General features: G+C 47.6%; 1 protein-coding gene across 12 annotated transcripts in view; it reads left to right on the top strand.

Annotated features, from left to right (window-relative positions):
* Positions 1–16,024, top strand: part of PCBP3 (poly(rC) binding protein 3) — a 215,203-nt gene that overhangs the window by 114,252 nt on the left and 84,927 nt on the right. The window contains exons 3-4 of one of the 12 annotated variants that reach the window (XM_067035284.1): positions 7,399–7,481; positions 7,855–7,982. The exons of 10 other annotated variants lie outside the window; for them this stretch is intronic. The gene's annotated coding sequence lies outside the window, so the exon portion shown is untranslated. The remainder of the gene's footprint in view (positions 1–7,398; positions 7,482–7,854; positions 7,983–16,024) is intronic. One more of the 12 variants, XM_067035277.1, reaches the window with a different exon arrangement.

The raw sequence follows: 16,024 nt of genomic DNA on the forward strand, positions 1-16,024 counted from the left end.
CTCTGACCATGACGGAATCAAGCTAGAAGTCAGTTATAGAAAGCTATCTGAAAGATCCTCAAATACTTGCAAACTTAACAACACACTTCTAAATAGCTCATGGGTTAAGAAGAAACCAAAAGAGAAATGAAAACTGCATATTTTGAAATGAATGAAAATGAAAACACCACATATCACAATATTTGAGCTGTAGCTAAAGCAGCACTTAAAGGAAACTTAAGAGTACGAAACACATTATTAGTAAAGAAGAAACGTCTCAAATTAGTGTCTGTGGCGTCCACCTTGAGGAACCAGGAAAAGATCACATTAAAGTAAGCACAGTAAGGGAAATAGTAGGAATCAAAACAGAAATTAATAGTAGGAATCAAAATAGAAATCAATGGAACTGGAAACAACAATGGAGAGAATCAGTGAGAGCAAATGGTTGTAGCCACACATAAGAAAAAATGGATAGACTATGATTGGCCCTATACCAACACATTAAATTACTTAGATGAAATGTATATATTTTTTGAGACAAAGTACCAAAGCTAACTCAAGTACAGGTGGATTATCCTAATTCTGTATATATTTAAAAAGTGAATTTGGGGCTTCCCTGGTGGCGCAGTGGTTGAGAGTCCGCCTGCCGATGCAGGGGACACGGGTTCGTGCCCCGGTCCGGGAAGATCCCACCCCACGGCTGGGCCCGTGAGCCATGGCCGCTGAGCCTGCGTGTCCGGAGCCTGTGCTCCGCAACGGGAGAGGCCACAGCAGTGAGAGGCCCGCGTACCACAAAAAAAAAAAAAAAAAAGTGAATTTTTGTTGTAAACCACCTCCTGTGGTCCAGAAAAAAACCTCCAAGACCAAATGGCTTTACTGCTGAATTTTATTAAATATTTAAAGAAGAAATAATGCCAATTCTATATAAACTCTTCCAGAAAATTGAGAAGGAGGGAATACTTCCTAAATCATTCTGAGTCCAGTATTACCCTAATAACAAAACCAGGCAAAGACATCAGAAGAAAAGAAAACTGTGGACAAATATTCCTCATGAACATATATGAAAACTTTACAAAATTTTAGCAAATCAAATACAAAATATAGAAAAACTAGTTGAGGTTTATCCGAGGAATTCAAAGTATCTTTTACATTCTAAAATTAATCAATATAACTCACCATATTAACAGGCTAAAAACAAAAAAACAGTATCATTTCAGTGTATGCAGTGAAAGTATTTGATAAAATGTAACACCCATTCCAGATAAAACCTTTCAGGAAACTAGTAATAGAAGGAGGCTTCCAATGAATGGCATCTATGACAAATCCACAGCTAACACCATAGTGATGGTGAAAGACTGAATATTTCCTCCTGCAATCGAGAATAAATCAAGGAAACATGTTCTCACCTCTTCTATTAAATATTTTCCAGGGGGTTCTAGCAAGTTCAATAGGAAATAAAAGGCACTGAAATTAGAAGGGAAGAAGTAAAACTATCTTTATTCTTGGTCGACATGTTTGTCTATGTAGAATATCCTGTAGCATCAAAAAGAGGCTTCAAGAATAACTGGGTTTAGCAGGGTTACAGGATATAAGATACACAACTCAATTGTATTTCTCTATAATATCAACAAATAATTAGAAATTGATAAAACATTATACCTAGTAGCAAAACATTGCTGAATGGAATTATTGAGGACAAATCAATGGAGAGCTACACCATTGCTCAAAGACTCAGTATCGTTAAGATGTTAATTCTCCTCAAATTGGTCTATGGATTCAGTGGACTCCCAAGTAGAATTCAGGTAGGGTTTTTTTGGTAGACCTTTGACAACTAACACTACTTGGCTTCATGATTTATTATAAAGTACAGTAATCAAGACAGTGTGATGGTGTTAAGACAGACAAATCGATCAGTGGGTCAGAATAGAGAGTCCAGAAATAGACTTACACATAGATGGTCACTTAGTTTTCAACAACAGTGCCAAGGCAATTTAGTGGGAAAAGGGCTAGTTTTGTCAAAGAACGGTGCTGGAATAATTATACATTCAGATGCAAAAAAAAAAAAAAAAAGAAAAAAAAAAAAGACCTTTGATCCTTATCTCCCATCATGTATAAAAATTAACTTAAAGTAGATCAGAAATCTAAAATTTTATACATCAAGAACAAAACATGACGTATTTTTTGTGACCTTGCACTAGGCAAAGTTTTCTTAGTTATGACATTAAAAGCATTATCCATAAAAGAAACAAGGTTATAAACTGGACTTCATTAAATAAAAAAACATTTAAATTTTCTGCTCTCCAAAAGACAGTGTTAAGAAAATGGAAAGACAAGCCACAGACTGAGAGAAAACACTTGCAAATCTAATTTATCTGGAACCTACGAGGGACTCTTAAAATTCAGTACTAAGGAAACAAACAGCATAATTAAAAATGACCAAAAGACTTGAACATCCACTTCACCAAAGAAAATACGTGGATGGCAAGTTAGTACCTGGATAGAAGTTCAACAGCATTGGTCATTAGCTAAATGGAAAGTAAATCCACAGTGAGACACTACTTGGTGTGGCCCATCTACTGAGATGGAGACCATCTCATACTGCCCGTGAGAATGCAAAGCGGTACATATGCTTTGGAAGACATTTTGGCAATTAAGCCAAGAAGCTAATCCAATATACACCCACCAGGCATTCCACTATTAGGTGTTACCCAAGAGTAATGAAAGCATGTATCCATACAAAGCTTTGAACAAGAATGTTTGCAGAAATTTGTTTTTAATAGGGGAAATACTGGAAACATGTCAAATGTCCATCCATAAGTGAATGAATACACAAATTATGGTGTATGGTTGCACAAGGACATTGAGGAATCTCAAAAGAATTATGTTGAGTAGAAGTAGTCAGACCAGAAGTATGTGCGCAGTGTTGCTTCTATTTATAAACTTGGAGAGAAGGCAAATTCTGTAGTGCTGGAAAGCACGTCAGTGGTTCCTTGGGGCAAGGTGTTTGTCGCAGAGGGGAGAGGGAGGGATTGCAGACGGCCACAGACAGCTCTGGAGTGTGCCTGTCCGTTATCCTGGCTGTGGCAGTGATTCCATGGGCGTGTACACATGATAAAACATTTCAGGGTGTACACAGCACATGTACATTTTATTATATGTCAATTACATCTCAAAGCTGATTGACTGATTTTTTGCGAGAAAGAAAGGAGGACCCCTTTTCAGAGCAAGATAACGTCCAGAGCTTAAGTTATTTTCAACCACAATGTCCAGTTTTTAGTGAAAAATTAAAAACAGGACCAAAAACGAGAGCTAAAACGGATGAGAAATAAAACCACAGATGACTTATAGAATTGCACTACCAGACAAGAACTTTAAAGTCATGAAGATTATTGTCTTAAAAAATAGAATAGATATAAAAATGTATGAAAAATAGAGAATTTCAAGTGAAATCATAATCTATGAAAAGAATCCTATGAATTTAAAAAATATAGGATCTGAAATGAATAATTCAGTGGACTCTGTAACAGAAGACTGGACACAGCCTTCGTGAATTGGGCGGCACTTCAGTGAAGTATGTCTGTGTTGAAGCACAAGAGAAAAGAGAACAGAATAATACAAATAGAATGTGAGAGGCTGTGGGGCAGAGTCAAAAGGTCTAATGTCATGTAATGAGTGGCCCAGGAAGCGGGGGTGGGGGGGAGATTTCAGAAAAATATTTGAAGATATAAAGGCCATGGATTTTTTGAAAGCATTGAAGATATTCATGCTAGAATCATGAAACAGCTGACCCTGAAATGAATGAATAAAGAAGCAAGCAAACAAATAAGCAAAAGTAACTTTTCACATCTAGGCCCTTGAAAACTACAGCAAAGAAAATCTCGAGAGCAACCAGAATTAAAGATGGCCCATCATTCTCAGAGTCTGCAATCTGGCGCGTGTCTGGTGGCCTGTTCGTGCACACGCCGCTGTGGGGTATGCATCCTGAATGGAATTGCCGCGTCCTTGCTTATACACATCTGCTCTGCTGGCTGACGCCCCAAAGTCTGTCCTCACAGCAGCAAAATACAGACCTACCACATGGTATGACGGTTCCGGCAATCACCTTTTCCCATTGCTCTTCAAAGCTACACCAGAGGGCTTCCCTGGTGGCGCAGTGGTTGGGAGTCCGCCTGCTGATGCAGGGGATGCAGGTTCGTGCCCCGGTCCGGGGGGATCTTGCATGCCACGGAGCAGCTGGGCCTGCGCGTCCGGAGCCTGCGCTCCACAATGGGAGAGGCCACAACAGTGAGAGGCCCGCGTACTGAAAAAAACAAAAAAAAACTACACCAGATTTTAGAGAGCAGCATCTTTTTTCCCCCTCCATACAATGACTTTTTTACCCAAAAACAAATGAAGTAAACAAACTATTTGGAGTGGTATTGGAGCACTATGGCTTCGAAAGAGGGACGTTCACCACTTCCTTGATATGACCTTTTCCACCAGAAAACATGGAACGAGTGTCCTTGTGCACCGTATCTGGATGAGCAGCCAGCAGCCTGCGTGTGTCCATCCGTGAGAGATGCGCAGACAGCGCCTCTCACCACACGTTGCTCTGCTGTCTGCTTCCGTTCCTCTGGAGGTGCCCTCCTGCCGGGACAACACTTCGCTGTGCTGGAACTCTGTGAAAGCCCTCGCAGTGCAAAACAACCATGCGCCTCATAAAGGTTTATAAATTGCTGAAGAACATAGTGCAGAAATGAGGATGTGCCTTCCAGAGTGACCCCTGGACCTCCCTCCTCCAGCCGGGAGCCCCGGCAAGCCCCGCCCTCCTCCGGCCCAGACCATCAGCCTGGCTTATATCATGTTTGTGCAAGTGCAAACTCTGCTTGTTTACTTCCGAACTATTCATTACTGTTATAAGTTGGTTTTCACTGTTCAGTTGAAGTATTTTTCTACCTGTAAAAGTGGTTTGGTTAGCTTTGGTTGGGATTGAATGCATCATAACTCTTCTATTATAATTAGTGGATACATTTTTTCTCCTGTATAGTAGAAGGAGTTTCAGAACAAAATAATAGCCTAAGTGACTGGAAGGTGTTTAGAAGTTCCCATTGCTCCTTCACCCTTGCCAGCACTGGCTGGGGTATTTGTCAGACTGCTATAGTTCAGGCAATGTAGTGGGTGTGTATTTATATCTATTTTTGATTTGAATTTGCATATCTTTGATCACTGTGAGACTGAGTACCTTTTCATGTGCTTATTGGCCATTTGGACCTCTTGTTTTATGAAGTGCTTTTCTCAGTTTTTACCCATCTTGCTATTTATGTCGACAGCGTTTATAAGGGAGAGCGATCAGGCTGGCCCCACGCGTTCCCACGGCAGGTTGCATGCTGGGTACAAGCGTGGCCAGGTATAAAAACTCTTTAGGAAATAAAGAATTTTCTCAATAATACATTTTCAAACATGTGAGGACCTACGGAGAAGTGATGCTTATGCACCCTCGCTGAAAAGGCTCCTTGAAGATGGCGCTGGACTCTGGACAGCGCAATGGACTCATGGGTGAAGGGGCACAGGAAGGATGGGGGGTACCCACAAGCACGGTGCACAGGGCTACGTCGCGGACGGGATTCTGGAACGGCAGACCTTCACGAGGAGGCAGCAGCAGCATTCACAGTAGTGACGAAGGGGGAGCTGGGGGGGGGCTCGCAGAGGGGACAGAGAGGAGCCAGCCTTGCGCTTCACGCTCTTCAGGCCAACTAATCCATGCGTAGGGATTTAAGAACATCATCCAGGGTTATCAGCAAAAGAACCAAAAATAGCTAGATGAGGACCCATACCGGGTAGTGGGGGAGGGTGTAAATGTGGTCACTCCTGAGTCATCCTTGGTGAGTCATCACTAATCCTCCTAATGGCCAGAGGCCCTGAGCAGGGCTTTCCCCACCACACCCAAAGTACAGATATTCCGTAAACAAATTAAGAAAGAGCTCAGCCTTACTCAAGATGGTTACATTTTTTAAGTGTCAGACAATTAAACTGATGTGGTAATATTTTTCATCTCGCAGTTTGTCAAAGATCAAAGTGTTTGAGGGTGAACCCAGTGGCTGGAGAAAGAGCACTCAGGAATTTGATGGGGATATAACTTGCAGAGACCTGTAAGGAGACGATTTTGGTTAACTTCTCTGAAATCAAAAGTGTACCATATTTCTAGTCTCATGCCGAGGTGCCTCTGAACGTGTTGATTCAAAAAAAAACATCTAAGATGTACTGATGGTAAAGAATAACATGCCAGGTGCAGAACAAGACATGCATTTGCCTTCCATGCGCACGGGGTGTGGCTGCACGGACCCACCAGGGGATGTTAACAGCGACAGTGAGCTCATAAATACTGTGAGAGGGTCTTATTTTTCATTGTCTACATTTTTACTCCTTACATTCAAAGATCTATAGTTTTGAACAGTTATGAAAACCACCCAAGACCAAGAAGAGTTTTAATAGTTATTATGAATAAAAAGAATCTATAAGCATTGCCAAGTTCATGTCAAACTCATGGTACGTTAATATTATTTAATAATCGAAACGTGAAACATGAAGTAACTCACCCATCGCTCTGGAGAACGCAGTGGGGCAGAGAATGCTCTGGCACCATTACTGCTCCTACATAGAAGGGACACAGAATACGGTCACTTCAAGTGCTGTACAGAGCAGTGAGGCCTACACGTGCTGTGCCCTCGGGAGGAATAACCCCCCCTCCCCACGAGCGCACGTGTCCCCGAGCAGCCAGCAGTCCGGGAGGGATTCTGCCAGGTCACTGGGAATCGCCAGCCCCGCAACCCTGCCGAGTGCTTTCCTTCTCTGAGCCCGATTCCTCCTCTATGAAGCGGTGACGATGACATCTGCTTCCTAATCCTGCGAAGAGTGCATGTTAAGTGAATAAACGAGAAAGTGCTTAGAAGTAACAAAGCGCTGAAGAAGTGTTAGTGTCTCTTCCTTTTAAAGATTTTGCATGTTTTCGTCAGCCAGCCTGTATTTCTGGAACACAATTCGTTAGGTATGATTAGGGTGACGGCTATAGATCTTGAGGTTCATCTGAGATTTGGGAAGAGTTTCGCTGCGGCTTAAGCCCACTGAGGAGCCTCCCAGGTGTGGGTACCAGGCGTCCGGGGCGGGCCATCCTCAGCTGCTTTGCTCCATTAAAGGAGCAGTGGTGCTCGGCTGGGGCCCACAGCACCCTGGGCATCTCTGACTCTTTAAATGTGGCACCAGATTTTTGAAAACGTATTTCTGTTATAACAATTGAGAATGGACGCAAAACAAACGTCAAGTATAAAGGTGTTCCGTGAGCCTCCAAACGTGAGAATGAGCGGGAACCGGGGCCGAGCCGGATCTCGGCCGCGCCGAGTTCACTGGGTAGTAACATGACGCTTTTCCCTTGCTTTTTGGTAGATGGACAGTGCCCTCACCCGCGGGGGAAGCAGGTGGGCTGGCAGGACAGGCGTCCACGGGCCGGGAGGAGGAGACGCTCCCAGGTACTCTCGTCTACCCCGCTGGTGACCTGCCTGCCCGGCCCCTCCTGTTCCAGCAGTGACACCTGTGTGACCCGTGCCCCTCCTGGCTGCTCCGCCACTTGTGCCCTGCCTGCGCCCCCCGCCCCCCCCGCCAGTGCCTGTTGGTTGCCCCACCTCAGCCTGGATCCTGACCCTCCCCTCTCCCACCCGGCTCGGGGCCTGGTCCTCACTTCTGGTTGCCCCTTTGCTTGACCACTTCTTCGGAGGTTCTTAACCCCGGGATGCACCCTGACTCCCATTAACCTCGCTCGGCCACGGAGCAGGCGGAGAGGCCCCCCTGCTGGTGTTGGCACCCGCTCAGACCTGCTTCTTGTGTGTTCGTTTCCTTTAACAGGGTGGTTTATAGTGAACTGAGAAGGAACGTTGGATTCTTGCAGTGATGCGCTCGGGAGTGTGTGGCGCTGTCCCTCCTCATCCACACAGAGCGTTCGCCCTGTCACTGGCCACGTGCGGGTCTCGGAGGTTAGAAACGGAGTGAAGGCGATGACATGCTTCAGAAGCAGAGCTGATTTCAGGAGTAATTTTAAATGAGGCTGGAGGATAGGGTTGCTATCCCACAGGCAACAGCCTCACTGGGCAGACAGAGGAAACCCACGCTCTGCGCCAGGTCTGGTTCTGGGCAGGGTCGGATCCAACAGCAAACACACTGATGGGCTCTGTCCCCAGAGACGGCGTCAAAGGTAGACCGCACACCGAGGAAGCGTGAAGCTGATGAGCTCCGTGGATAAAGGAAAGGGGAGCGGGAGCGAGCGAGTGCGCGTGCGTGTGTGCGTGCGTGCGCGTGCACGCAAGTGGGATCGGCCTCACTGAGAAGGTGACATTTAAGTAAGGGTGAGGGAGTGAGTCACAGATGAGACGAGCATTCCAGGCAGAGGGAACGGCCAGTGCGAGGGTCGTAGGTGAGGAGGCTGGAGAGCAGCCGCGGGCAGCTGGCCAGAGCCGTGAGCCGGGTGGGGCTGGGGGCTGGGGCCGGGGAGGAGCTTACACGCTGGGTGGAGGGCGTCGCCTAAGCGGAATTCGGTTCTTGAAGAATATACCTCTGGCTCTGGGCAGAGAACAGACGCTCAGGGGACCCTGGCTGGAAGCAGGGACCAATGAGGAGGCTTTACCTGCGCCCAGGTGAGAGTGGTGTGAGTGGGTGGCGAGGGCTGGTCAGACTCGGGCTGTGTTTTGAAGGTAGAGCCAGTGTGAACCCCTGAGAGAGTGGACGTGACCCGAGGGGCAGGGACAGCAGCGAGGACTAGGGCTGAGGGGCAGCGAGGACACAGTGTCTCCAGTGCTTGCGTCGGTTCGGGAGCGACGGGCCTCTGGACGCGCGCAGGTGAGACGCTGCCATTCGTGCACCTGTCAAGCACACAGCTGGACACATGGCACTGGAGCCTCAGCGAGAGGATGCGCTGGGGGTGGGGGCTCGTGCGGATGCCGTGCAGGAAACACTGGCGCCACCAAGGGGGCGTCTGTGGGAGGAGAGAGGCCTGGCGTGGACCCCAGGAACCAGCACGGGGGTCCCGGGCAAGTCTTCGGAGCCGGGCAGACTCCACCCCTGCTGTTGGTGGGGAGGGAGAACTGGGCTTCCCGTGGGTGGCCTGGAGGGGACAAGAGCGAAAGCGGGCGCCCATGGAGGAGCAGAGGGGAAGAGCTGGGGCAGCGAGGACCGGGCTTTACCGCGTTGTGCAGAGGGAAGAGAGGGGGCGCGGGGGAGCGCTGTCGGTGGGCAGGGACGGGGGCCCGGTCCTGGGCGGGCGGGAGGTGGACGGAGGGGCCGCCAGCCACGGGGGCGGCGTCTGGCAGCGATGGACATGCCGGGCCGGCGGGTCTGTCCCAGGAAGCCGAGGGGGGAACCGGGAGGTGAGAAGATGGAGAAATCGGGGTGAGATGCGTGTCGTCCTCGTGAACGGCCAGTGTTCACCCGTTTGTGGCATTCAGGAAACGAGAACCTCTTGTGGGTCAACTTACGGTCGAGCATCTTCCGGTTCATGAGGTTTGTGCAGGGATGCCTGGAAGCCTGGGGGCCCGGCTGGGCCGGGGAAGGGCAGCGGGTGGCGGGGGCCCCGGCCTGCGCGTGCGTGATCCGCGGTGGGAGCCGAAGCGGCCGCCCGGGGAGACGCGTGGCGTAGGCAGAGCCCGCGGGGCCGAGGGGCTCGCCGGGCGGCGACGAGGAAGCGAGTGAGGACGAAGGGAGCCAAGCGCAGGCAAAGAGCCCACGGATGGCGACTCCACGGCCGGACGGGGAAAGGGACGGGCGGACCTTCCTGGTGGGAGGGGCTGGGACAACAGACATGGCCGGTGGCCACAGCTGACTTTTTCTCCAAATTGGTGGCAGCTGTAAATTAATCTCTATCAAAGTAGAATATGTTAGAAAAATTTCAAAAATACAGCCACCTTTTCAAGTTAGAGAACAGTACTTGGTTTCCATGGTAACTGCCAACCATTTAACTAGGGCAAGTGTTCCGTGGTGACACAGGGTAATTACAGACAACAGGGAAATTGCAGGGTATGTCTCACATAAATACAGAGTGGCTGCATGGTTAGCTTCTGCTCCTGAAGCAAGGCTGCGGCTGTTTCCCCGAGGTCTGCTCCAGAGCCTGTCCTCGGGCCGTCACTGCTGGGGCAGGGCCCGCCCTCTGTCCATGCTCTCTGTTACCCGTGAGTCCCACTCGCCTCCCCTCTCTGCGCTGGGGCCTCAGGCAAGTCTTCCCCAGGCCCACTTGACCTGTGCCTCTGCGGGGCCTTCCCGAGGCCGGGCTGGGAAGAGGTGCAGGCCACACAGGGGCCCCAGGCTGCGGCCCTTGAGATTAATCTGTCAACCAGAATTTGAGAAGGGTGTTTCTAGACCATTTATCAACCAGCTATGAAAGAAACCCTAAATACGGTAAAAAGACAGGAGAATCGGAACACAAATCAGTCTCTTGCAGGTTGGAACAGGATGGTTACTTGAGAACATTCATCTGCTGTCACCAGATGTCTTTTGGGGGACCGGAGTCCCCCCAAAGACAGAAACTTTAAGACAGCAGCAACAGTAGAATCCATGCTGAAACAGGGGTAACTGAGTCAGAGGCTCAGACTTTTGGTTAATTATTAAGAGATAGAAGCAGATAATGCTTGTGGATGAAAACATCACAGGAGCCTCGTGGAGAGCCTATTGCAGGTAAGTAAGTATGAGGACTCAGACACTCGGGCCAGAACCAGTATCCGTGGCAGGTGAGTCAAGCCTCTCAAAAGCAGAACTGTGGGCATAGCCAAGAGCTGTCATGCATTTGAGAACCAAACAGCAGGAGAAGCACCAAATGCAACAGAAGAACATATTTACGCAAAGACTTCATGGCATGAAGACAAGAATATTCATAAAAGAAACAAACAAAAATTTGGGAAAGCAAAGTTATCGAAATGGAATAATCAGGATGGTTTAAATTGCAGAACAGACAGAAGTGAAGAAGGAATTAGTGATTGGACAAATGAACCAAGCATTTATTCCAGAATGCAAACCTAAAGGACCCAGAGCTGTTCCAGGATGCAGGCCTATAGGACCAGAGCTGTTCCAGGATGCAGGTTTCAACCATTGAGAGGTTAGGGAGTGTGAGAGAAAAGGGTGAGACCGTGAGGAGTTTGAGAGGCTCTCTTTTTTGCTGATAGGAGTCTGAAAAGCAGAGAGCAGAGAAGGCTGAAGGAGGGTGATGAAACACATCCTGGAAGAAGCCCCTCAGGGCACAGAGCGTGTCGGGGGTAAAGTGTTGAAGGGGGGTGGGTTTTAGGGGTTGAGGGGATGGTGAGAAACCACAAGGGCCCGAATACAGGGGAAAGGACCAAAGAGAAACCCCCGAAGTGGCTGTGGCAGGAGGAGCAAAGGTCTGGCTGTCCGTTGGCATCAAAATCCTCTGTGACAAATGTATATTTTAGAATTAATTGGATCAATATCTTCAAAGTACTTGGGGGAAAAGGATTCCAAACCTCGAATTTGAGACACAGCCAGGATTCAAGTCGAAGGACAAAGGAAGGGTGTTTCAGACAGTCAAGGACTCAGAGGTCTCCAGCCTCACCCCTAAGACTCTGAGAAAATGAAGAAAGATAGCCATTGACAAAAGAGGTTAGCATTTGGTTCCACTGATAATGGTGGGAACGAATCCAGGGTAGCACGCAGCTACTCTGAATAATCGTTGGTGCCTATTGGTGTGCATATTAAAACGATAGTTGGAAAAATCTTGGTAGCTTCCACTGGTTTTTTTTGTCGATGGTTTGTTCAGCGGTGAGTTGTGATTTTGGTGTTTTCCTAAGAAGAGGTGAGATCACGTCCTTCTACTCCACCATCTTGTTTCTGTCCTACAAACCGAAAAATCTTATATATATGTATTTATATAGTGATGAGAAGGAGAAGAGTGAAAGTTCATTAAACATCAGTTCTTTTTCTGGGGGAATATGTAGATACTATTCAAGCCTATAGTGTATGAATGTGCATTGAAACACGTTAACAATGTAGCAGGAGCCGCCAGTCACAGGCACAGATTGTGCAGCTTCAAATCTTGTAGAGGAAAAACTCTGGAACAAAGAAAACCTGATTAAGTCACCAACAAAAAAAGGTAGAGAAGAAGGAAAAAATTAGAAATCAAAGTAAATGTATAAAGCAAGACATCATGTGGCATTAGTTCAAATATATGTGAAATTTCTCTATTAAAAGGCAAAACGCAGATTGTCTTAAAATTGACACAGAAACAGAAAATGTATTAATGGGAAGAGTACTAAGCAAATGGTGATCACTGGAAAGCAGGCCAAGCAACATTATTTTCAAGAAAAAGATAAAAAGCATTAAATGGGACAAAGATACTTCATTTTGATAAGTCATAATCCTCTAAGAAGATATGAGACTCATGAACTTTTATGTATATAATTACATAGCTGTAAAATTTACGAAGGAAGAACTTCTAAGACTAGGAAATGGACAAATCCAGTACCATAATGGGAAACTTTAATTGAAAAGTCAAGAAGACAAAAAAATGCGTATGGTTATGAAGAATTTGAATAGCATTCTTAACAAATTGTGCTGCAAACGCAGGATTTACTTTCCTACTTTCCTTTCTCCCTCCCTTCCTCCCTCCCTTCCTTCCCTACTTTCTTCCTTTCTATTTTTCAAACACACCGGGACCATTCACAGATATATTTACCATGTATCTTACTTTAAAGGAAATCTAATTTTTCAACAGCGGAAATCATTAAGTACAATAAAAGTGGAAATTAACCACAAAATGATAATCAGAAGTGACCCAGACTCCACTGCATATCTAGAGATTTGGGAATGCTTATAAATAAAAGCATCAACTGTATAAAAAGTAATGAAAATGAGATAATACTGCATGTCAAAACATGAAGGATGCTGTCAAAACGCTTCTCAGGAGAAAATGTTGGAACACTGGAAACACCTAAAATAAATGAAACAACCCTATGACTCTAAATATTAGAGGAAGAATTACAAAACAGTTCAAGACAAAGTAGGAAAAAATTAATGAAGATAAAGGTAGAGATGAATACAGCAAAATGTGAAAATGTGGTGTTTGGTGCAGTAAACACTGGTAAAGGAACGTGAAACACTTAAACTGTTAGCAGCTCTGATAAAGGGGGAAAAGGCAAAACTTTGAAACTTGGGTAACCAGGGAGTAGATGTAACTGCAGATGTGGAGGCTATTAAAACTTGCAGAGATATCTGTTTACAGCTCTATGCAACAAAATTGGAAAATACAGGTGATATGAATAATTTTCTAGAAAAATGTAAATCATTAGAATTGCCACATATGATGTAGAAAGTCTGGATAACTATGGGAGTGACTGAAACGGTGCTCAGAAGCTGCACTCACGGGCCACTGAGGTCCTGCTCCACGGCACGTTCTCACTCATCCAAAAGGAAACGTAAGTCTTAAGGTATGCAACCGTTTAAGAGCACAGAAAAAGTCAGAAGCTCCCTGAATCATTTTATGAGATCAGCAATGTTGTGATATAAAAACCACGCAGGCAATCCTAAAGTAATCTATGGTAACTCTGCCTTCTGAGACAGATGTGCAGACACTAAACAAAACGTTAGCAGGTCGAATCCAGCAATGCATTCAGTTTTAAGTACCTCTCTAGTTTTAAGTACCTCTTTTATTTAAGAGGAGTTTGGAGGAGCTGTGGTTTGGAGAGGTGCCCGGTCGTGCCTTTGTCCTCTCTCTGCTCTGTTCCTGTCTGTCCGGCGTTCTTGGTTTCCTTCTCTGTGTCATCACTCTTGTTGAATTCTTCTCATTGCTTTATTTTGTTTTTGACTTTAAAAAATGTTCTCTTTCTTCTATTTTCCTCTGTTGTGTTTATTCAATCTCGTGTGTCTTCTAATTTCATCCTGATTTTGAAATATTTTTTCTTTTATTCTTGATTCTTTCCTGAATTCTATGACCCAATTTTTGAATTTTTCTAATTCTGATTTATAGTTTTTCATCTCTTGCATCATTATCTTAATGTATTTTAATCAACTTAAAGATAATTATAGTTTTTCTGTTTTGTCAGCGTGGCTTTATGATGTGTGTTTATTGTCAGTAGGGTGGTTATTCTGTTTCCTATTTTCTTTTGTCTTAAAAAAACTTTGTGTGATATTTAATATCACATGAAATTTGTTTTGCTGAACTTTTAAGAAGGGAGGTATTGTTTATAACAGCATTGCTAATTTCACAGCTCTAGAATGCCCTCTTCTGTTACTTTTATGAAGGTGAAGCATGAGGACTTGCTGCAGTTAGAGTGTGTCTGGTGGGAGCTGCTGGGGGGGCCGGAAGCTGGGTAAAGGCCTTGTGTCGCCGTTAGGTGCTCCTGTTTTGATAACTGGTTTTGTACTCTGCCTACCCAGATGCCCTTGGTTGTAGAAAATATGCTCTAAAGTATTGGGGGTCAAGGCAAGTGCTGTCTTGTAGTCACTCTAAGCCAGTGTGGATTGATGGGGAACAAATACGTGTGGTGTGTGACAACCGAGCAGGCCTGGCTGTGAGCAATGCGGGGACGGTTAAGGGACCTGCAGAAGTTTGTTGTAATGTTCACGCAACTTTTCTCAAGGATCCACATTACATCCCAATAAAAAGTTGTCAAATAAGTAAGTAAAACGAATTCTTCAGTGGAAAACATGGTGGCCGTTCTCCTCTGGACGCATCTCCTGGGAGACTCGGGAGTGGGGAGGCCAAGGGGCGGCAGGTGGGGTCCCAGGTGAGCCAAGGGGGGCGCCGGGCTCTGGACCGATGTGGGGGCTGCCGTTTCAGTGTCTCAACACTTTTCTCAAACTGGAATTTTAATTAAAACAAAATCAATGCCTCAGAATATAATTTTTAAAAATCTAATGAGAAGAGGACAAGTACCCTCTTGAAGTGACATGGGGTTTTGGGGCCCAGGAGGCCCAGAGGGCGGCTGGTTGAGAGCTTCTCCCTTGGCCCGGTGGGCGCCTCCCACTGTCCCGAGGTTACATGTCACCAAGCGCGAACCGCTGAAGGTGTGCGCGGCTGGTTCTCTGCCGGGCGCCCGAGTGGGTCTCTGGACTCGCGGGGTGCAGCGCTGCCGGCCGGGCCGCGTGGTGGGGAAGCCGGGGGGGGGGGGCTGGGGGGGGAGGTGTTCGGGCGCTTCTCGCCCCAGGCTTTCCACTCACACCCGAGCCGAGCACGTCCCCACCCCGTCCCCCGCGCGGCCCCGCCCTCAGCCTGCCATCCACCCTCCCGCACCCGCGCCTGTCTGGCCCTGGCGTCCTTTGGAATCCAAGGTCTGGGCCCAGCCGGTTCCCCTGACCCTGGGAGGTCTCTGCCCACAGCGGCCCTGCCTTCCCCACCGTTGGTCTCCAGCACGACCACCCGGATCTGAGCGCTGCCGGAGGAGAACGGTACCCGGGTGATGTCGGCCGCGTGTGGCCGCCCCTCCCCAGGGGCTGCGGCAGCCTCTCGGTGGGAAAGGAGGTGCCTGGGCAGAGGGTCCCCCAGGCGGCATCACAGACGACACCCCCGTCCCCCCCCCCTCCCCGGCTGTGCCTCCGCTGCGCGTGCGCCTCTCCACACGGCTCCACGACTGGTGTCAGGCCGCTCGCTGTCGCTTCGTCTCCCGCCCCGGAAGCGCCCTTTCCACGCGGCTGATGGTGGCGGACTTCGGCAGGCGCGCCCTGTCGTGTGCTCCCTGCTCATCCTCTTCCCTGGGCTGTGGTTTTCTCTGGACGGTGCGGCTTTCAGGACGTCGCTGCAGCCACTGCTGGGCAGCGCGAGCACACGTCAGGCTCGTGCAGTCAGACGGGGTGAGGCGGCCCAGCCGGGAACAGCGAAGCCCCCACACCGTTGCGCCCGTCGCCTACCGGGGCTCAAAGTAATCACGTTATACAGACTAGCCAGGTTTGTAACTGTGGTGCACATCCCTCCCATGTCTGTTCGTGACGCTGACGGAGCTGGGCCGTCGTCTTGGGGTGCCGACTGTCCCTCTGAGTCTTAGGGCCACTCAGGGCCTCCAGGGCAGCAGCATGGAGAAGGGCGCAC

This window comes from Kogia breviceps, chromosome 5 (assembly GCF_026419965.1).
Source record: "Kogia breviceps isolate mKogBre1 chromosome 5, mKogBre1 haplotype 1, whole genome shotgun sequence".
Taxonomy (NCBI): Eukaryota; Metazoa; Chordata; class Mammalia; order Artiodactyla; family Physeteridae; genus Kogia; species Kogia breviceps.